The following is a 24,334-nucleotide window of genomic DNA, read 5'->3' on the forward strand; positions in this document are numbered from 1 at the left end:
CTGCTAGTACAGTCTTTGTTACGGATGGGTCAAAATCTTTTTCAAAGTCAATGAATCCCAGAAAACTCGATAATTCGTGGTCATTAAATCGTTCTATAATTCCGTTCTCGTCATCATCCTTAAGCAATCCGAGAACATCGGAATGTAATTTCTTTTATATTGTATTCTCTAATTTGCGTTCGTCCCTTAAACCAGAACGGCCGACGTTTTGGGTCAATTTCCCACCCCAAAAACTACACAATGAGTCTAACAACGAGATTTTAACAAAAAGTAGATATTTTATTCATCTGTTTAAAATGGCTACTCCACAGAAGGAATCATTTTTTATTCTCGAGTTTGCGCAGTGCAATTCCATGATTACAGTTCAAAGACGTTTCAAGTTGAGGTAACAAATTGATCCCCCGAACAGGTGGAACATTTGCAGATGGTATCTACAGTTTCTAGGTACAGGATGTGTATATAAAGGAAAGAGCCCTGGCCACCTGATGACCTGATGAAAAAAGAAAACGCGTGGCATTTTGTGATGAGATTTTTGGTGCTATTGACAATGATAACACATTCGCAAAACGCATCGTGTTCAGTGATGAAGCGACTTTCCATGTTAATGGTCAGGTAAACAAGCTCAAACTTCGAATTTGGGGCCTACAGAACGCACATGCAGCCATTGAACATGTATGAATTCGCCCAAAGTCAATGTGTTTCGAACGATATCCCGATCATCTGTTTATGGCCCATTCTTCTTTGATGGAAACACAGTTAACGGCCAGCAGTATCTCGCTATATTACAAAACTAATTGTTTCCGAGGTTGCACGAAGACAACTTAATTTTTCAACAAGGCGGGGCGACCCCCCTCACTGGAGTCGCCAAGTGCGTGAATATCTGAAAGAAACTCTACCAAACTGTTAGATTGGTCGTCAAGGAGCTGGCGAGTTAGAATGTCTCAGCTGGGCTCCACGTTCGCGGCATTTGAACCCGTCAGACTTCTTCCTGTGGGGTTTCGTTAAAGACAACGTTTATGTACCACCACTCCCACAGAATCTGGAAGAGTTGAAGAACCGGATCCGTACTGCCATAACATCGATGACGAAGGACATGCTTGCCCGAGTATGGGAGGAATTTGAGTATCGATGTGATATTGTTTGTGCCGCTGATGGAGGACATATTGAACATCTGTAATCTGAACTTGAGAGGTTCGTAAATGTGTGTGTATGGTTTCATATTCGTATGTCTTAAACTTCAATAAATGTATGCATTCGAAATACATATATTCTTTTTGAAACACCGTGTAATATTTTTAAAATTTTTTGAAAAATCTATTAAAAACTTTTACAGTAGAAAATTAAAATACTTGTACTCACATAACTAAGCTTTTAAAGTTTATTCAGTAGACAGAGACAGAATATCCGTTTCAGTGTCGTAATACATGCATCTGATGGTCGTCGTTTAAGTCATTAAATGTTCAAGAGTTCTTTCAGGTTATGGGCGTTATTGATGAAAATGTATGTCAACTGTCACTATTATTTTCTTTGGATTATTTCTCAAAAAGGTTTCTTTACTTGTTATCCCAATATTCTTTCTTCTCATTCACCGATCATTCGGTTGAGCCCGCACATCATTAGCGAATGCGCGTTCCGTCTGTAGGCAAGCAGTTTACGTTCTTGCCGCTGTAAGGCACAGCACGCGACCGCGTCCCCTGTTCGCAGTTTCTTGTAGACCTGAGAAGCAGTAATTGCGACTTTCAGGCTCTACTTTTCCGTCAGTAGCTATATACTTGATGGGTTTGGTCCAGGTAGAAGATCCCTCTATTTTATTGCAGCCACTATCTGGGATTTTCGTGCTAGCCGCAAATTAAGTCTTAACAGTGTTTCATTTATTTTAATCTTACCAATGAATCACTTTGGTATAATTTGTTTAGGACTCAACCACCATATTGGATTGGAATCCGGCTGTTTTTATTCAATGACATACCGCCTTTTAGCGGCGTTTCGTTCTGACGGACAACGAATGTTGGGTACTAACATTTCAGATCTAATGTTTTAATTATGTGAGGACAAATATTTCAATTTTCTCATGTAAAACTTTTTAGTAGTTTTCTAAAAATGTTTTAGAGAACTTAAAATAATTTTAGAAGTTATCATATCAGTGGATGTCACAGGGTTGTTATACCTTCTGGTTTTATTGTTGTACAGATGTTCACCTGAAGATGTGGCTTTTAGTGCCATGAAATCGGTACTCATCTAAAAATAAAGGCGTAAACACAGCTGAAGTTGTTTACTACTCTGTCGGTACCTTCCAGAACCTCACTGAGTCTCTTCCTGCACGTCTCTCGGCTGTCCGCACCGAAATACATTTTGAATAAATGTCATTATGAGCCGGAAAGTTTGTTCCTTCACTCTTGTGGTCTACACATCAGAAGCACTCAGCAGCACTCCGTCTTAAGGCCACAAGTGGCCCATCGGGACCATCCGACCGCCGTGTCATCCTCAGATGAGGATGCGGATTGGAGGGGCGTGTGGTCAGCACACCGCTCTCCCGGTCGTTATGATGGTTTTCTGTGACCGGAGCCGTTACTGTTCAGTCGAGTAGCTCGTCAATTGGCATCACGAGGCTGAGTGCACCCCGAAAAACGGCAACAGCGCATGGCGGCCCGTATGGTCACCCACCCAAGTGCCAACCACGCACGACAGTGTGTAACTCCGGTGTTCTGACGGGAACCGGTGTATCCACTGCAGTAAGGCCGTTGCCCTGTACACATCTGAAGTAGTAACAATAAGTCTACACCTGTGTCATAGTGATCCTCAATTATTTGACGATGAAATTGCCTGAAAATAGAATACCTTATTATGAAGTTGTCCTCTTTTGTACTAAACTTATTTTATTTCACCTTTCTCGCGCACTTTTTCAGTCAATATTAGATTAATGCATCCATAATTCGAGACTAAGTAAAAACTGACATGGAAACTTTCCATTGAAGAAACTTGAAAGTGATCTGGGAGTGCCGGCCACAGTGGCCGAGCGGTTCTAGGCGTTTCTGTCTGGAACCGCGATACCATTACGGTCGCAGGTTCGAATCCTGCCTCGGGCATGGATGCGTGTGATGTCCTTAGGTTAGTTAGGTTCAAAAATGGTTCAAATGGCTCTGAGCACTATGGGACTTAACATCTGAGGTCATCAGTCCCCTAGAACTTAGAACTACTTAAACCTAACTAACCTAAGGACATCACACACATCCATGCCGGAGGCAGGATTCGAACCTGCGACCGCAGCGGTCGTGCGGTTCCAGACTGAAGCGCCTAGAACCGCTCGGCCACACCGGCCGGCGGTTTTCAGTGAATCGTAAATCCGTTCACTCATTGTCACCTCACTCTCGAAAAATGGGCTACAACGTTATCGGCAGCTGACAGGCCTGCTATGTGAGGGACAGCTGTATTTCAGCAGTAATCATTATCGCTGTCTGAAGATTCGGCAGACTGATGAGTTAAGCTATTGTTCACAACAGCTGCAGGACATAAGCTTCAGAATGACTTTCATCATGAAAGTCACTTGCGTCACTTTCACGATTGAGTTCTTCTAACAATGCTTCCTGTATAGCATCTTCCGTTAGAAAAATGTCATTACTACTTGCCGTTTTCACGTAGATGAACTACACGCTCAGCTACAGAATTAGTTACAAAATGTGTAATCCAGGGTCGCAGCGACCGTTCAACCCTCAGCGGGTCATGCATAGCAAGAAACAAACTTCGGGGTCACAATGACCTTGGTGTACACTTCTAGGATTAACATCAAGATACCTGCTAATCAAGTTACGGTTAGTGCTTTTTTCTTAGAAGAAGGTTACTTTCTTAGCCACTTAGGCTTGGACCAACAGGAAGCTCTCATGACAATGGAGAACCACGACGAAACTGAACCGCTAGAAGGATGCTGCATTGCTATAACATCCTCTGGAGATAACACTTGCGGCTGACGCACATGAGAGAAAAAAAAGGAAGAAAAAAAGCATTCGCCGCCTAAAAGTGGATCTTTACGTCATGCTCGGCGAGAGCGTAGCACGTCAGTATCCTTTTAGTACTCCTGGGCGGCACACAGCGTTGCCTACGACTGTGGAACTTTCCTTGAAAGACAAGACTGGCTGCGCAACTTTAATCTGAATGTAATCTACCTTTTGCTTTATGTGGTCTATTTGCGCGGTGATCTTACGAAAGAATGTCAGAAAATTAAAGTAAAGTTAGAGTACACTGTTTCGTCGACTTCGAGATTATTAAGTACTTAAAGATAGAGCTCTCATCAATCGACGGTTTCTTTGAACTCACAGTGTTTCATTCGGCATCGTCCTGTGGAAATGGTATGCCGTTGGCTACATACGAACTTTATACTGACTTACCCAGCGAGCTATAATTTAACGTTGAGTCCGAGTTACGAAGCAATTCGGCATTTTTCAAGTTAACACGCACTGCTAGAATTGGAGAAAGTGAATTAGAGAAAAAATCAGTGAAGAACTTGAAACTTTCAGCACAGGGCAGGAGAATGTAAAGGAACTATGGCTCAAGTTTAAAAGGAAAATTGGCCGTGCATTGGATAGATATGTATCCGATAGAACAGTTCATAATGGGAAGGAACAGCCATGGTATACAGTCACTGTAAAGAAACTTCTACAGAAACAGAGATTACTACACAATAGGTTAAAAACAAAGCATAGTGTTATATATCAAGAGATGCTGAAAGAAACGCTTTTGGCTGTCAAGACAGTAATGCGTGAAGCCTTTAGTAACTAACGTAGCAGAACATTATCAAATGATCTTTCGCAAAACCCAAAGAAATTGTGGCCGTATGTAAAGGCTGTCAGTAGCACCAAAGTTTTTGTCCAGTCCCTACCGAATGAGACAGGAACTGAAACTGAGGCTAGTAAAACAAAAGCTGAAACGCTTAACTCCGTTTTTAAATGTTTCTTTACGACGGAAAACCAGGGAGAATTGCACCAAATTGGTCCTGTCTCCACTGAAAAGATGATCGAAATAAGTATTAGTGTAGTGGTGTTGAGGAGCAGCTGAAGTCATTAAAATTAAACAAAGCTCCAAGGGCCGATGGAATCCCTGTCAGATTCTGTACTGAGTTTGCGGCTGATTTGGCCCCTCTTCTAACTAGAATCTACCGAAGATCCCTCGAACAAAAAACCACACCTCGCTCTTGGAAAAAGGCATGTGTCGCACCCGTCTACAAGAAGGGTAATAAAAGTGACCAACGAAACTACCGTCCAATATCGCTGACATAGATTTGTTGTAGACTCTCGTGAAAATATTGTGAGCTCAAACATGATGAGGTATCTCGGACAGAATGACCTCCTCCCTGCCAGCCAACATCGATTCCGAAAATATCGGTCATGTGAAACCCAACTCTCACTTTTCTCACTTGACATACTGAAAGCTTTAGATTAAGGCAGTCAGGTAGATGCAGTATTTCTTGATTTTCGAAAATCATTTGACTCAGTGCCACACATACGCTTATTGCCAAAAGCATGATCTTATGGGGCATCAAGTGAAATTTTTGACTGGACAGAGGACGTTTTCGTAGGAAGATCGCAGCATGTTATCTTGGATGGTGATTCATCGTTAGATGTAGGCGTAACTTCATAATGACCTTGTAGACAACATTAATAATAACCTCAAGGGTTTTGCAGATGACGCTGTTATCTATAATGAAGTACTATCTTAAAGAAGCTTCATAAATATCCAGGCAGATCTTGATAAGATTTCCGAGAAGTCCAGAGATTGGCGGCTTGCTTTAAATGTTCAAAAATGTAAAAGTCTGTAATTCACAAAACAAAAAAAAGTGGTATCAAATGACTATAACACCAATGAGTCACCGTTGGAGTCGGCCAACTCTTACAAATACCTGGCTGTAGCACTTTGTAGGCAGGAGAAATGAATGAGACTTAAACTATCCCTACCAAGTCTACTAACAAAGTTTCAAGAGCCGGCTTTAAATGATGACGCGAGGAATGTATTAAAACCCCCTTACGTATCATTCACATAGGCATCGTGAGGACAAGATTAGAATAATTGCAACACGCACAGAAGCATTCCAACAATCAATCTTTCCGCACTCCATCCGTGAATGGAAGGCGAAGAAACCCTAATAACTGGCACAATGGGACGTACCCCCTGCCATGCACTTTCACGGCTGGTTGCAGATGTAGATGTAGAGCGTTCGTGACAGGCTTACTACTGACGTGTTTGTTGTTTAGCGCTCCTCGTGTCGGTGAGCTACTACCTCCGTAAGACAACGCAGCACAAATTGCCGAGTAAAATAATAGGTACATAGCAGACCCCTTGGGCAAAGAGGCAACGTCTGGACACGTGAACGCGCGTAACTACGTGCGTTCTTTCTACTAATTTTTGTGCAGGGCCTTTCGTTCCTGTGCGTCAGCGATTGCGCACGAGGAAAAATGCATCGTGTGAACACACCTTTACGCTGTCAATTGTTTGCTGTTTCACCATGAGGTGTACGTTAGTGGAGTGAGTCAGATGTGCAATGGGATTCGAAACCGAAGGTGTGAAAAAAGAAAATAGTCTACAAAAAGCGGCTGTTGCGTCCTTATTTACCTCACGTAATGAGACTAATGGGCTACCACAGATGTGCATGAACGTCTCTGTAACGTGTTTTTATGAAACAATGATACTTCTATGCATCATTTCAACCACATCAACGGTTCGGAAAGAATCACGAGTGCATAAGTTATTGGAACTGCGGAACATCTTGAGGAATCTTGGCAGTGATAATGGTTTCAGCGCTTATTCTGCACCTGTTCCGGTTAACCATTACAGAAAAAAAGGTCAGCTTGCAGGTGCAAATTTTTACTTCTTCAAATACTCGTTTCTGGATTTCACAATACAATAATATGAAGATTGGTGCTTTGTGAAACACCGTAATTAGTCATTTGAAGAAATGAAAACTTGTATCGGGAACTTTCCTTCTCTGTATAATGCAGAACATCTATTCCTCGCCGTAATCCCTACCCGCATCCCTGTGTTTCCCACGTACATGGTGGCAGACAGTTATAGGGAACAGACAATAAAATTAATAAGTGTAACAAATTAAAAATTAAAAAGGTGTCTTTTCTCTTCTGACATTTCCAGTTGAGAATAACTGGAAACAGTGCGTCATTTCCAAAAGGAAGGCCCCGTTTCGTTGCTTCTGTTGGCGGCTTTAGTAGGAAGCAGAAAATGATTGTGAGTCTAGAATTTTTGGTGTCTGCAGGAACTTTCAAGGTGAACGTAGGAACTTTCCACATGTCATATGGGAGATGGTCGAAAATGAGCTGGCAGGCATTTAGGCTTGGGTCCGTAACCATACCCGAGTATTAATGGAAAATCCGTGTCCTCTGCTCCCGTAATGGGCCAGAATGGAAAGCAAATTGGACACATAATTACCATGACTCTCAGTTCATTCACGGCTAGCCCCGTCCAGATGTCAATACTAGCATAAGAATGAAATAAATCTATTTTCTATATTACCTTAGTACACTAATTGTATCATATGCAACCATTCCAAATTAGACAAAGAACAAGATCATCATTATGTCAGAAACTTAATCAAAGTAGTAATCTCCAGCTAGTGGATAATGTAGTAAGTAAATTATTTTGAGGTACTAACGTATCAACCCTATCAAATTCGGTCAGTTGTTAGTTGCTCAATTTTGTTTATCGGCCAATATACATAAAGCAATGTTTAGAATAAAATCAAAACGGTCACCCTCATCTTTATAAGCAACGAATATATCAAAGTTTACTGATATTCGAAGTAATTGCGTGAGTTTATCGAAATAATGAAACCCAATACATGTGAACAAATCGTCAAAAAATACTTTCTGCATAAAATACAAAATTACTGTAAATGTTAACTAAAAGCTAAATTAAAATTTACGTCGAAAACATGGTAGGAAAACCGTCCTTAATTCTGGTATTGTGTAATTTATGAAACTGTCAAAGTCGTTGTTTATTCCGTATATCTGATGTAAATTCAAATGTTATCATTGGTTTCTGGCTAATCTCTAAGTATGAAACAAACAGTAATGTTTATACTGTTTCTGTATTTATGTCAAACTAACTTGATGAAATATTTGTCAACTCTAATTACTGAAAACTCTAAATTTAACAATGGCATAATTGTTTGAAAGTGTACATAAGGATGGAAGTTGCGGAGTCAAATAAGAAGCTAAAAACCTGTTTCAGACCACCCATCCGCACTGTGTAATTTCGACGAGGCTTATTTGCACCACGTTTATATCCAGTTCACATTTTTAAAGAAGAAATTTCGTTTAAAGCTGAAACAAGCCTCCTTCCCTTAGAGACATGACGCTGTCTAACAGAGTGGTCATAGGAGGCAGCCAGGCAGGGGCAGGAAATTACAGGCCTTAGACAAAAGAATTGTAATACCGCGATAAATATGTGCTTGAACGTAAATGGAGATGCTAGCCAAGAATGCAGGTTGCTCTATTGTACTTGATCACAAACGGCACTTGCGCAATGTCCCCAATACATTGCAAGTGGTAGTCGAGGTCAGAACAACGTTCTGTGCAGTTATGAGTGCATTACGTCGGAGTCCATGAGGTGAATGCTTCTGTAACCGAGGGAGCTGAAGCGTTTGGTGTTTCAAGAGGCACCTTATCGAAGACTTACACCGCATAAACTGATGGGAGAAAAACATCATCCTGTGGTCACAACGCGGGACGAAAATCTGCGTTAAGTGATCGTGATAAATGATCACTGAAGAGGATTGTGACGACAAGTAAGCGAACGATAGTTGCAGAAATCGCTCCAGAAATTGATGTCGCACTCGTGAACCGTCAGCACCAAAACAAGAAGGGAGCTGCATAACCAAGGACTCTTGGGCAAGCTGTAATTCCAGAACTACTCATCAGTGACGCAAATGCCAGTAACAGGACAATGCGGTGTCGAAGCCATAAAACATGGACAATGGAGCAACTGAAGAATGTCATTTGGTCGGATGAGTCTTTCTCCCTCTGATCTCCAAGATATTGGCGACCGTTTACAGAAGCTCGAAACTCAGTGCGGACATGAATGCCAGATGCTTATAAGAGATTCGATAACGAAATTTTATCTGTAAACCTGGCAGAAAATGCAAAGAGATTCTGGTCGCATGTAAAGTGTGCTAGCAGTAAGAGACAGTCAATGCCTTCTCTGCGCGATAGCAATGGAAATACTATCGTTGTGGGGAAGGCTAGCCAAAGACTGCGTCTTATTGGCAAGACACTTACAAAATGGAACAGACCTACTAAGGAGACTGCCTACGCTACGCTTGTCCGTCCTCTTTTAGAATACTGCTGTGCGGTGTGGGATCCTTACCAGATAATACTGACGGCGTACATCGAAAAAGTTCAAAGAAGGGGAGCACGTTTTGTACTGTCGCGAAATAGGGGACAAAGTGTCGCAGACATGATACATGATTTGGGATGGACACCATTGAAACTTGGCGTTTTTCGTTGCTGCGGAATCTTCTCACGAAATTTTATACACCAACATTCTCTTCCGAATGCGAAAATATTTTGTTGACGCCGAGCTACATAGGGAGAAACGATCATCATAATAAAATAAGGGAAATCAGAGCTCGCACGGAAAGATGCAGGTGTTCGTTTTTTCCGCGCTCTGTTAGAGATTTGAATAATAGAGAATTATTGTTCGATGAACCCTCTGCCAGGCACTTAAGTGTGATTTGCAAAGTATCCATATACATGTAGATGTAGAACTTCTGGCCGAGTTGAATTTCTGACGCTGGAGTGACATGGTTGTGGTTCGGTGATGATTTGGGCAGCTACAGTGAAGAGCCAAAGAAACTGGTACACCTGCCTAACATCGTGTAGGGCGCCCGCGAGGTCCATAATTCCGTAATAGTACGGGGAGTGGGGTGGGGGGATGGAAAATGGCTCTGAGCACTATGGGACTTAACATCTTAGGTCATCAGTCCCCTAGAACTTAGAACTACTTAAACCTAACGACATCACACACATCCATGCCCGAGGCAGGATTCGAACCTGCAACCGTAGCAGTCCCGCGGTCCCGGACTGCAGCGCATAGAACCGCACGGCCACCGCGGCCGGCTGGGGGGATGGAGATCCTTCTGAACAGCACGTTGCAAGGCCCCCAGATATGCTCAATAATTTCATGTCTGGGGAGTTCGGTGGCCAGCGGAAGTGTTTAAAGCAATTCTGGACGTGTATGGTGTCGCCCTGTTCTGCTGAAACTGCCCAAATCCGCCGGAATGCACAATGGCCGTGAATGGATGCAGGTGACCAGACAGGATGCTTAGGTACGTGACACCTGTCAGAGTCGTATCTAGACGTATCAGGGTTCCCATATCACTGCAACTGCACATGCCCCACACCATTACAGAGCCTCCACCAGCTTGGCCAATCCCTACTGACGAACAGGGTCCTTGGATTCATGAGTTTGTATCCATACCTGTACACCTCTATCCGATCGATACGATTTGAAACAAGACTCATCCGAGCAGGCAACATGTTTCCAGTCATCAACAGTACATTGTCGGTGTTGACGGGCCCAGGCGAGACGTAAAGCTGTGTGTCGTGAAGTCATGTAGGATACACAAGTGGGCCTTCGGCTGCGAAAGTCCATATCGAAAATTTTTCCGTAAATACGAGGGTTGAATGAAAAGTAACGCCTTCACCTTCGTTAACTGGGTTTGGATGGGAATATTTTAATAACTCAAACGCAGAAATAATCCTTAGAATGTGATCTTTAATTACCAATATTCACTTTTCCACATAATCACCAGCCAATTGGATACATTTCTGCCAACAATGAACAAGTTTTCTGAAGCCGCACGAAAGAAGTCGACACTCTGTTTCCGCAACCACAGCCTCACAGTACTCTCAATATCTTCATCAGAAGCATAACGATGTCGCATGATTGAATGGAGAAAGGCATCACCTTCATTCTCGTGGCGCGAGAGGAGTTCCTGGTAAATTTCAAGTCTGTGCTCTTTCATTTCAGGAGTCAGCATCCGGGATACCCATCGTGCACAGATCTTCCGATAGCCAAGCAAAGCAATAATGTGACCCACACGTTATTGTGAAATGTCGATTGTGCTTACAGTTTCTCTCTGAGTGATACGACGATCGTTCTGAATCAATCTGTCAACATTTTGCTTGTGAAACTCGGTGGTTGCTGTCACAGGACGACCAACTCGTTGTTTGTCCCGCAGGTCAGATGTTTCCTCCTCAACATCTTTAAACTTACTCGCTCAACGACGCACAGTACTCACATCAACACAATCAAAATAAACTTTTTCATTCTCTGATGCCGGCCGGAGTTGGCCGAGCGGTTCAAGGCACTACAGTCCTGCCTCGGGCATGGATGTGTGTGATGTCCTTAGGTTAGTTAGATTTAAGTAGTTCTAAGTTCTAGGGGACTGATGACCTCAGAAGTTAAGTCCCATAGTGCTCAGAGCCATTCTCTGATGAATCTCCTTTGGGGTGACACCTTCTGCTGTCGAGAATTAGCGTTTCTAGGCGCTACAGTCTGGAACCGCGCGACCGCTACGGTCGCAGGTTCGAATCCTGCCTCGGGCATGGATGTGTGTGTTGTCCTTAGGTTAGTTAGGATTAAGTAGTTCTAAGTTCTAGGGGACTTATGACCTCAGCAGTTGAGTCCCATAGTGCTCAGAGCCATTTGAACCATTTTTTGTCGAGAATTCAGTGACTGAACGTTTCTTAAATCGCATTGACCGACCGTCGGCGCAGGGTTCCATACTTTACACTGTAACAACACAACCGTTCAATGCTAAGGCTTCCCACCAACTGGAGCTGTAGAGAAGAGGCTACGGAACAAGCCAGTACCTGCCGTATACCAATGCTACCAACTGTTGAAGAGTTACGAAGGTGGAGGCATTACTTTTCAGTCAACCCTTTTAGTTTGCACGCTGACACTTGCTGATGGCCCAGCATTGAAATCTGCAGCTATCTGCGGAGGGGTTGTAAGTAGGCTGTTTAGGTTTTCTTATTGGCAACGTTACGTAGCGCTCTGTGTGAGAATCACTGGCTGTGCTGTGTGCAGTCTGTGGCTAGTTTGCATTGTTGTCTGCCATTGTAGTGTTGGGCAGCGGCAGCTGGATGTGAACAGCGCGTAGCGTTGCGCAGTTGGAGGTGAGCCGCCAGCAGTGGTGGATGTGGGGAGAGAGATGGCGGAGTTTTGAAATTTGTCATGAACTGCTATATATATATTATGACTATTGAGGTAAATACATTGGTTGTTCTCTATCAAAATCTTTCATTTGCTAACTATGCCTATCAGTAGTTAGTGCCTTCAGTACTTTGAATCTTTTATTTAGCTGGCAGTAGTGGCGCTCGCTGTATTGCAGTAGCTTGAGTAGCGAAGATTTTTGTGAGGTAAGTGATTTGTGAAACTTGTAGGTTAATGTTAGTCAGGGCCATTCTTTTGTAGGGATTTTTAAAAGTCAGATTGCGTTGCGCTAAAAAAATATTGTGTATCAGTTTAAGGACAGTCGTGTATAATTGTTCTAAGGGGACGTTTCATATGTCGACCCTTAGCCGAGGATACCTCACTGGAATCTTCTGATTTTTTCTTGTAGTTTGTGTAATTAGTGTAGCTTTTGTTTATTGCTAGCGCGTAATTGTAGAGAGGATCTCCTTTGTAGTTGCAGTCTTTCATTGTGGTTGTGGCATGCATGTTAATGTGCACCAAGTATTTCGCTGCTGCGCTTGCAATTAACGAGATATTATTTTCAGTGCTATGTTAATGTGTTCTCTTATTGTTGCTCTTCAAATTGTGTTTTTCTGTGTTATCGTGTGAAATATTGTGACAATTATGGCGTGTGAAAAACGTAATACTAGGCTCCAAAGTAAACTGAGAAGTGACAGTGAAGACGAAAGCAGTGTGTTAGCGCCGCAGAGTAATGAATTAACTAATGTTCGAAGTAGTAATTTGGTAATTGCGCATAGGGAAATGGAGCGGGTTGCAAATAATGGTGTACACAGTGAAACAATTACTGAACAGGGAAGCATTATCGATCGATCGGTCGGCAACAGCTCGCCTCAGGAATCCGAAATGACAGGACACAATTTTGCAAATACTGTAGATTCAGGTTTTGCGTCCTCACCGTTTTCGCAAATGAGTCAAGACACATTTTCCGCTTGTCAAAATGTGAATGTTGCCGGTGCAAATTCATTGCCGAAAAGCATTGAGGAACATGTTTCAGACACCAGTGCATTGTTATTACAATTAATGCAACAAATGGGCCAAAAGCTTGAAAAGTTAGACACAATGGAACAACACCAGAGACAAACACAGCAACAGTTAGACACAATGGAACAAAATCAGAGACAAACACAGCAAAAGCTTCAAAAGTTAGACACCACACTTGAACAAACACGTGAAGATTTAACTACTGAGTTACATAAAATCGAATCGAAATGTCAAAAAGTCTGTAATGACGTAAAAAACACAAATTTGTGAGCATTTTCAACCTATTTTTTCGCGGCATGAAAATGCATTACAGAATCACGAAGCAGCCATAAAAGAACTGCAAACTATTGTTCATGAAAATCATGAGACCTTGCAAGCTAAATTTGACACAGTTGCATCTACCGATTCGGTTACGCAACTTGCAAAAACTCAGGAAAACTTGAAGGACACAGTAGATTCGATTTCAACACAAATGGACACTCTGAAACTTGGTTCAGAAAAACACACTGAGGAAATGTGTTCACTATCGGAGAAAGTAGCCGAACTTTCGGATCAGGTCAGTAACTTATCTACAAAGGTAGATGATGATCTGAATGACACAAGACCTGTAGCCATCACTGACACAGAAGAGTATGAACAAATTAAGAAATTCAAACAAAATCAGAATCATATTAATACGCAATACAAAAGAGAAATCCGGGAAGTACAAGATCAGTTGGCACAAGTAATACAAAAATTTCATATTTCAGAGGACACTCGCGCTCCAACACGGGAAGAGGGACATAGAAGTACGGAACAGCCACAAAATAATAACTCAGGGCACTTCGGAAATTATGAAAGAAATTGGCAAGGCACACCGAATTTTGAGATGGAACCACCAAAACAACGTAACAATGACCGATATGCGACTCGCCGACAAGATGATTTTGACTATAAGCTGTTCATTACTACACGTAAATTCAAAACATTTAAGAATTCTGGCAATGACATTCATCCACAACCATGGCTCCACCAATTCTCTCATTGTTTTCCTCCCAACTGGTCGTTAGAGCACAGATTAGAATTTATGTGTGGCTACTTAGAGAATGAACCAGCTGAAAGAATGCGGTCGGTCATTCACGATTGCCACAGTGAAGGAGAGTTTTACCATGCCTTCCTCTCAGCATATTGGTCTCAAGCCACACAAGACCAAGTAAAACATAGCATCATAATGATGAAACGTTTCGAACAATCTGAATTTTCCAGTCTTATGAAATATTTTGAAGACATGTTGCACAAGAATCAGTACCTGTCAAACCCATACAGCCTCTCAGAAGTTATCCGCATTTGCTTAATCAAATTGCCTGAACATTTACGACACATTATTTTAGCAGGACGTTGCAAAGACGACCTTGAAGCTTTTCAGGGACTGTTACAAGAATTGGAAATTGAACTGACAATCGCGGAATGCGGAAACAGGAACACAACAATTACAGGTCACATCCGTCACAATTCCTCGATAATAACTGGACGCGACAAGGCTATTCTCACAACGCAAATCGTGACCAAAATAGACATCCACAGACCTGAATTCCATCAGAACTGGCGAGCTTCAAACAGGGCAGGGCACTCTCGTCACGGTGAATTTGTAGAAGTTAGGTCTCCTAATCCCAATAACGGCGCACGCCAACAAAGAGACAGACAATGACTCGCACAGCAGGCAGCCGCGTGCGCCCGCTGGCTCCGAGAAAAATAACGTATGATGCTAACCTTGAGAAAAATTTTAGCACTCCTCACCGACGTATACCGCATGATAATTCCGTTCAAGTTGAAACTCTGAGTACTAGGAAGAGTAAAGGTTTACACCACATTTCACATGTAAAACCGTTTATTGAAAGATAATCTGCTTTTTAACTTTGTCTTTGCCATAAAACTTTTCACTTCACATTTCTAGTATGCTTTGTCAGACTTAGAATCTGTTAATATGCAACAATGTTTGAAGTTAAATATCCAGTCAAGAACCAAGAGAACATTTTTAAACAGAAATTACGAATGCATTGTTATAGTGAACAGACGACACAGTGTTGTATTTGTACATTCTTGCTTGTTGCACGTTTACGTGACGACTATAAGGCTCACATACTTAGAACATTTACCAGTACTGCTAATGAGATTTTCATGCAACATTTTGGTTTACTTGAAAAGACATTCTTTATTTGAAGTACTTTCTGTGGGATTTAAGATGACTTAGCACTTGGTTTCTTTGACAGCTACACAATTATATCACGACGCTACTAATGTGTGACACAATTTACATTGTTGCTTTTGTGCTGTATCTGCTTTATATCTGCACAGTTTTTCTGAATTCTTCTGGAAAGTAAAACATGTTTAATAGTGACTTTTGTGGTATAGCTACAATGAGACAGCCTTTTCCGTAGCACAACAATATGTTACAGCACAGTACTTTCTTCATCACGGCAATAAGCGTAATAACTAAGATATCTATACGCAAAGCATTTCACTTTTGTTTATCATGAGGTAAGTACATTGACTTCTGCAGAACTTAGCTTTCAGAGGACAATAACTACGACACTTCCACAGAGATTATCTCACAACAAGACGCACAGTTTAGTGCTACAGTACACGTATTTGAGTGATTAATTTTATACTTAAAACATTTATTTTTAAAGATTTTTGAATTACAAAGAAAGTTTTCCGTGATATATTTCATTCCATTGGTGTAATCTGTAACACCTGAGGGTATAATTACATTAATCCTCAGGGGGTACACGCCTACTTTGTGTACCATGTGTTTGGCAAGCACAAGGAGCCCTAGCTAATATGGTATTTGCTTATACAACTTTACACATCGGTACCATATTTCTCTAACATGTAAATTACACAGCTATCTGATCATTTAACTGAGAGAGACAAACATTTATTTTACTATATCAGTGACAGATGTTTACGTAATTACACAGTTGGATAACTTCACACTTATGAAACTGTATTTTGTCTGTACTTTGTAAACTGTTCATATTTTTTCGGAACCATTGTGATACTATGAGAGCTTTGAATGATGTATGTGGTATGGGATCATGATTTTTAAAGTACGTTTGAGGCAGATGACACTATTGACATGAGCAGAGAATTTTTTTAGGTTTTGAAATTATTGGAGGAAGCTACGACGATTTTGAGAGTTGACTAAGATGTTATGATATTATTACGACGACGATGTGTATTATACTGTTGAGGTATGTTTATGATTAATAAGATGATGATACCGTATATGAGGAGTTTGATTATGCTACGTATTTCTTATGATGAAATACTGAAGAAGTGTCGACGAATAAGGTAAGGAATAATGAGTAGTGATTAGGGACTCTGATTTGTGAAAAAGGTTGTTGGAAACCAAGAATCGTACTTTAAGAGTTATGAAATGTGTGTATATGCGTGAATGTATCACAATGCTGGCGAAAATTTTTTGGACGCTGTTATATTTATAGGATTTTGTTTCTACATATTTCTAACGCAAATTTTCGACCTGTGAAATTTTTATATGAGACTGTCACTGTAGCGAAAACTGCTGTCGTAAATATTTCGGTAAGAAAGGTAAGTGACCGTGACGTAATTCGTTGTGAGTGGCCAGGTGTGCCAGCCGCCTTGACAAAAAGCCATTAGGTGGTAGAAAAAAAAAGGGGGAGGCCATTATCCGTGCTATCGACATTCCTTTGTAGAAAGCATCGTAAACACGACACCCTCAAACTTGAAAACATGATTACACTGTAGAGTTCTTAATTTATGATATTTACTAAATTGCCTAATGAAATGACGAGAAATATTTTTATGTCTATACACCTGATTATGACTACTGTCTCTCTAGTTGAGAGATTTTTCTACTAACTTATGAAATGCCTAATGACTACTGAATGATGTTCTTATGCTTTACGTTGTACATAGTTGCTTATTTCATTTGATATCTAGTTTCTAGCTGCACTGCAGCATTGGTTAAAATAAAATTTTATAGATGTACTAATATAAATATTTTCTGTCTACAGATCGAGTAAATAATAATTTTTTCAAAAAAATGAGGGAGCAAAAAATGACATTTACCTTCACAGGAACTGCATTCATAATTTTCTTTTCAAGTAATTGGTAACTTTTTGGTAGAATAACTTCTTGTGGTGCACCACTTTAATTACATAGACATTAAGATGTGAATATACATTTCCCTTGTCTGCATTGTTGTCTTTAGTGTACTATTTTTTCTGCTTGAGCTATGTCATGTTTAGATATATGCTGCTGTTTGCCAGGCATAGTGCTACTGAATTTGAATTTGTGTTACTCTGCTAAGCCAGTTTACTACTGATTTATTTTTCTTGTTTGCTGCGCATTGCCTCATATTAGTTGTAATGTTGAATTGCTTGGTAATTTAGATTTACTGTAGCTTGCTTTGCAAATTTGAATTTTTTTGTCCTTGCTGCTTGTGTTACTTGTTTTGTGCTGCTGCATTGCCTCGTCCCTTAGTTTAGCATCTGAGCTCAATAGATTTAAGTTAGCTTAAGAGGGGGTAGACTATATAAGAAACTAACTATGATGAATTGGAAGAAATGCATTGAGAAGATATAAGAAAATGGTTTGGCCAAAAAAAAAGTAGTGTACAGTGGAGAAAAACTATTTTGAAAGAGGATGTGAACAGAATACAGAAAGCAGGCTTAGATAGTACTTTTGGGAATAATGATGAACAAAGGAAGATCTCCATGCAAAATACTGCAGTAAAACAAACCCTGTCCTTTCCTTTTGTGTCATCCCTCTATATGTTTGTGTACCCTTGCGTATCTGTGTTTTTCCTGTCTTTATGTGTTTAGCTGATGAGAGCTATGTTGTAGAATTTTTCTAAAACTATGTTATTTACTTTGTAAAGGTGTTGAGACATTATTTATTCTGTTTTGTTTCTCGTATGTGAAGGTGATGTTTCAATAATTATTCTGATCTTTTATGTATGTACTCATGTCATAATTCCTGTAACACTGATGTATATGTTATTTCGATTTTTTTGTAAAGCCTGTACCACAAATGTTATCTGTATTGTTATGTTCTTTAATGATGTATTTTGTACCTTTGTTATTGTATTCTCATGTTATAAAATTGTACACCAGTTCATCATATTATTAACTTGTAAGATCCATTTCACTGCACACATTTTTGTTGGTCATAGTATGTGGACAATATGTGAGAAGTAGAGACTGTTAGTGTTTGCACATGTGTTAATAATTCAGCAAGGGACTGGATAACAGCATTGCTGGTTCTAAGGACAATTACAAAAAAAACTTTGTGAGAGCACAAGTGGTGGTTATGGACTTGCTATATTATCTGCAAGACTCTTCAGTGGTGATTGTGCACCTGCACAGTCACAACAGATGGCTGCTGGCCATCTCTACAAAGACTACAGTGGGTCTGCATCGTTGATGACCCACCAGTACCATTATCTCTACAAGGACTACAGTGGGTCTACATCTTTGATGATCCATCAATACCATTATTTCTACAAGGACTGCAGTGGGTCTGCACCTCTGGTGGCCCACCAATACCGTAATCTCTACCAGGACTACAGTGGGTCTGCTCTGTGATGACCTACCTACCAATATTCTTCAAAACGTCGAATGACTCTGCTGTGGGTTTGCTCTGTTGTGGACCAATACCTGTCTGCATGTCAAGAGTCAGCACTGTCTTTCCTTTGGAAGGACAACACTGCTTCTTCAAGATTGCATGGAAATCCACTACTTCCGTGTGCATTTTCTTTTACTGCTCAGACTTTGAGAAAAACACTGCAATGTTACTGTGATGAATGACCAGGACTGTCTTTATCGACTGTGAGAAAATTTTAGCTTTTGACCAACATTGTATCAATAAGTGTGTGCCTTTGTTTTCTTTGTTATTGTAATTATGATAAACTTTTTCAAATCTGTATTGGCCACTGCCCAAAACAATTTGTAAAATTTTTTGTGGGGAGCATGGGGGCTATGTAAGTAGGCTGTTTAGGTTTTCTTATTGGCAACGTTACGTAGCGCTCTGTGTGAGAATCACTGGCTGTGCTGTGTGCAGTCTGTGGCTAGTTTGCATTGTTGTCTGCCATTGTAGTGTTGGGCAGCGGCAGCTGGATGTGAACAGCGCGTAGCGTTGCGCAGTTGGAGGTGAGCCGCCAGCAGTGGTGGATGTGGGGAGAGAGATGGCGGAGTTTTGAAATTTGTCATGAACTGCTATATATATATTATGACTATTGAGGTAAATACATTGGTTGTTCTCTATCAAAATCTTTCATTTGCTAACTATGCCTATCAGTAGTTAGTGCCTTCAGTACTTTGAATCTTTTATTTAGCTGGCAGTAGTGGCGCTCGCTGTATTGCAGTAGCTTGAGTAGCGAAGATTTTTGTGAGGTAAGTGATTTGTGAAACTTATAGGTTAATGTTAGTCAGGGCCATTCTTTTGTAGGGATTTTTAAAAGTCAGATTGCGTTGCGCTAAAAAAATATTGTGTATCAGTTTAAGGACAGTCGTGTATAATTGTTCTAAGGGGACGTTTCATATGTCGACCCTTAGCCGAGGATACCTCACTGGAATCTTCTGATTTTTTCTTGTAGTTTGTGTAATTAGTGTAGCTTTTGTTTATTGCTAGCGCGTAATTGTAGAGAGGATCTCCTTTGTAGTTGCAGTCTTTCATTGTGGTTGTGGCATGCATGTTAATGTGCACCAAGTATTTCGCTGCTGCGCTTGCAATTAACGAGATATTATTTTCAGTGCTATGTTAATGTGTTCTCTTATTGTTGCTCTTCAAATTGTGTTTTTCTGTGTTATCGTGTGAAATATTGTGACAATTATGGCGTGTGAAAAACGTAATACTAGGCTCCAAAGTAAACTGAGAAGTGACAGTGAAGACGAAAGCAGTGTGTTAGCGCCGCAGAGTAATGAATTAACTAATGTTCGAAGTAGTAATTTGGTAATTGCGCATAGGGAAATGGAGCGGGTTGCAAATAATGGTGTACACAGTGAAACAATTACTGAACAGGGAAGCATTATCGATCGATCGGTCGGCAACAGCTCGCCTCAGGAATCCGAAATGACAGGACACAATTTTGCAAATACTGTAGATTCAGGTTTTGCGTCCTCACCGTTTTCGCAAATGAGTCAAGACACATTTTCCGCTTGTCAAAATGTGAATGTTGCCGGTGCAAATTCATTGCCGAAAAGCATTGAGGAACATGTTTCAGACACCAGTGCATTGTTATTACAATTAATGCAACAAATGGGCCAAAAGCTTGAAAAGTTAGACACAATGGAACAACACCAGAGACAAACACAGCAACAGTTAGACACAATGGAACAAAATCAGAGACAAACACAGCAAAAGCTTCAAAAGTTAGACACCACACTTGAACAAACACGTGAAGATTTAACTACTGAGTTACATAAAATCGAATCGAAATGTCAAAAAGTCTGTAATGACGTAAAAAACACAAATTTGTGAGCATTTTCAACCTATTTTTTCGCGGCATGAAAATGCATTACAGAATCACGAAGCAGCCATAAAAGAACTGCAAACTATTGTTCATGAAAATCATGAGACCTTGCAAGCTAAATTTGACACAGTTGCATCTACCGATTCGGTTACGCAACTTGCAAAAACTCAGGAAAACTTGAAGGACACAGTAGATTCGATTTCAACACAAATGGACACTCTGAAACTTGGTTCAGAAAAACACACTGAGGAAATGTGTTCACTATCGGAGAAAGTAGCCGAACTTTCGGATCAGGTCAGTAACTTATCTACAAAGGTAGATGATGATCTGAATGACACAAGACCTGTAGCCATCACTGACACAGAAGAGTATGAACAAATTAAGAAATTCAAACAAAATCAGAATCATATTAATACGCAATACAAAAGAGAAATCCGGGAAGTACAAGATCAGTTGGCACAAGTAATACAAAAATTTCATATTTCAGAGGACACTCGCGCTCCAACACGGGAAGAGGGACATAGAAGTACGGAACAGCCACAAAATAATAACTCAGGGCACTTCGGAAATTATGAAAGAAATTGGCAAGGCACACCGAATTTTGAGATGGAACCACCAAAACAACGTAACAATGACCGATATGCGACTCGCCGACAAGATGATTTTGACTATAAGCTGTTCATTACTACACGTAAATTCAAAACATTTAAGAATTCTGGCAATGACATTCATCCACAACCATGGCTCCACCAATTCTCTCATTGTTTTCCTCCCAACTGGTCGTTAGAGCACAGATTAGAATTTATGTGTGGCTACTTAGAGAATGAACCAGCTGAAAGAATGCGGTCGGTCATTCACGATTGCCACAGTGAAGGAGAGTTTTACCATGCCTTCCTCTCAGCATATTGGTCTCAAGCCACACAAGACCAAGTAAAACATAGCATCATAATGATGAAACGTTTCGAACAATCTGAATTTTCCAGTCTTATGAAATATTTTGAAGACATGTTGCACAAGAATCAGTACCTGTCAAACCCATACAGCCTCTCAGAAGTTATCCGCATTTGCTTAATCAAATTGCCTGAACATTTACGACACATTATTTTAGCAGGACGTTGCAAAGACGACCTTGAAGCTTTTCAGGGACTGTTACAAGAATTGGAAATTGAACTGACAATCGCGGAATGCGGAAACAGGAACACAACAATTACAGGTCACATCCGTCACAATTCCTCGATAATAACTGGACGCGACAAGGCTATTCTCACAACGCAAATCGTGACCAAAATAGACATCCACAGACCTGAATTCCATCAGAACTGGCGAGCTTCAAACAGGGCAGGGCACTCTCGTCACGGTGAATTTGTAGAAGTTAGGTCTCCTAATCCCAATAACGGCGCGCGCCAACAAAGAGACAGACAATGACTCGCACAGCAGGCAGCCGCGTGCGCCCGCTGGCTCCGAGAAAAATAACGTATGATGCTAACCTTGAGAAAAATTTTAGCACTCCTCACCGACGTATACCGCATGATAATTCCGTTCAAGTTGAAACTCTGAGTACTAGGAAGAGTAAAGGTTTACACCACATTTCACATGTAAAACCGTTTATTGAAAGATAATCTGCTTTTTAACTTTGTCTTTGCCATAAAACTTTTCACTTCACATTTCTAGTATGCTTTGTCAGACTTAGAATCTGTTAATATGCAACAATGTTTGAAGTTAAATATCCAGTCAAGAACCAAGAGAACATTTTTAAACAGAAATTACGAATGCATTGTTATAGTGAACAGACGACACAGTGTTGTATTTGTACATTCTTGCTTGTTGCACGTTTACGTGACGACTATAAGGCTCACATACTTAGAACATTTACCAGTACTGCTAATGAGATTTTCATGCAACATTTTGGTTTACTTGAAAAGACATTCTTTATTTGAAGTACTTTCTGTGGGATTTAAGATGACTTAGCACTTGGTTTCTTTGACAGCTACACAATTATATCACGACGCTACTAATGTGTGACACAATTTACATTGTTGCTTTTGTGCTGTATCTGCTTTATATCTGCACAGTTTTTCTGAATTCTTCTGGAAAGTAAAACATGTTTAATAGTGACTTTTGTGGTATAGCTACAATGAGACAGCCTTTTCCGTAGCACAACAATATGTTACAGCACAGTACTTTCTTCATCACGGCAATAAGCGTAATAACTAAGATATCTATACGCAAAGCATTTCACTTTTGTTTATCATGAGGTAAGTACATTGACTTCTGCAGAACTTAGCTTTCAGAGGACAATAACTACGACACTTCCACAGAGATTATCTCACAACAAGACGCACAGTTTAGTGCTACAGTACACGTATTTGAGTGATTAATTTTATACTTAAAACATTTATTTTTAAAGATTTTTGAATTACAAAGAAAGTTTTCCGTGATATATTTCATTCCATTGGTGTAATCTGTAACACCTGAGGGTATAATTACATTAATCCTCAGGGGGTACACGCCTACTTTGTGTACCATGTGTTTGGCAAGCACAAGGAGCCCTAGCTAATATGGTATTTGCTTATACAACTTTACACATCGGTACCATATTTCTCTAACATGTAAATTACACAGCTATCTGATCATTTAACTGAGAGAGACAAACATTTATTTTACTATATCAGTGACAGATGTTTACGTAATTACACAGTTGGATAACTTCACACTTATGAAACTGTATTTTGTCTGTACTTTGTAAACTGTTCATATTTTTTCGGAACCATTGTGATACTATGAGAGCTTTGAATGATGTATGTGGTATGGGATCATGATTTTTAAAGTACGTTTGAGGCAGATGACACTATTGACATGAGCAGAGAATTTTTTTAGGTTTTGAAATTATTGGAGGAAGCTACGACGATTTTGAGAGTTGACTAAGATGTTATGATATTATTACGACGACGATGTGTATTATACTGTTGAGGTATGTTTATGATTAATAAGATGATGATACCGTATATGAGGAGTTTGATTATGCTACGTATTTCTTATGATGAAATACTGAAGAAGTGTCGACGAATAAGGTAAGGAATAATGAGTAGTGATTAGGGACTCTGATTTGTGAAAAAGGTTGTTGGAAACCAAGAATCGTACTTTAAGAGTTATGAAATGTGTGTATATGCGTGAATGTATCACAATGCTGGCGAAAATTTTTTGGACGCTGTTATATTTATAGGATTTTGTTTCTACATATTTCTAACGCAAATTTTCGACCTGTGAAATTTTTATATGAGACTGTCACTGTAGCGAAAACTGCTGTCGTAAATATTTCGGTAAGAAAGGTAAGTGACCGTGACGTAATTCGTTGTGAGTGGCCAGGTGTGCCAGCCGCCTTGACAAAAAGCCATTAGGTGGTAGAAAAAAAAAGGGGGAGGCCATTATCCGTGCTATCGACATTCCTTTGTAGAAAGCATCGTAAACACGACACCCTCAAACTTGAAAACATGATTACACTGTAGAGTTCTTAATTTATGATATTTACTAAATTGCCTAATGAAATGACGAGAAATATTTTTATGTCTATACACCTGATTATGACTACTGTCTCTCTAG

The 24,334-nt window shown here is 40.3% G+C and overlaps 1 protein-coding gene and 1 non-coding gene across 3 annotated transcripts in view; both read right to left on the minus strand.

The window, feature by feature from the left end:
- Positions 1-24,334, minus strand: part of LOC126465926 (uncharacterized) — a 121,458-nt gene that overhangs the window by 61,408 nt on the left and 35,716 nt on the right. The gene's annotated exons all lie outside the window — the stretch shown is intronic.
- Trnas-gga (transfer RNA serine (anticodon GGA)) lies at positions 3,235-3,318 on the minus strand. Its single transcript is given in 2 exon segments — positions 3,235-3,269; positions 3,279-3,318. It is a non-coding gene; the product is annotated as a tRNA-Ser (tRNA).

This window comes from Schistocerca serialis, chromosome 1 (assembly GCF_023864345.2).
Source record: "Schistocerca serialis cubense isolate TAMUIC-IGC-003099 chromosome 1, iqSchSeri2.2, whole genome shotgun sequence".
NCBI classification, from domain to species: Eukaryota; Metazoa; Arthropoda; class Insecta; order Orthoptera; family Acrididae; genus Schistocerca; species Schistocerca serialis.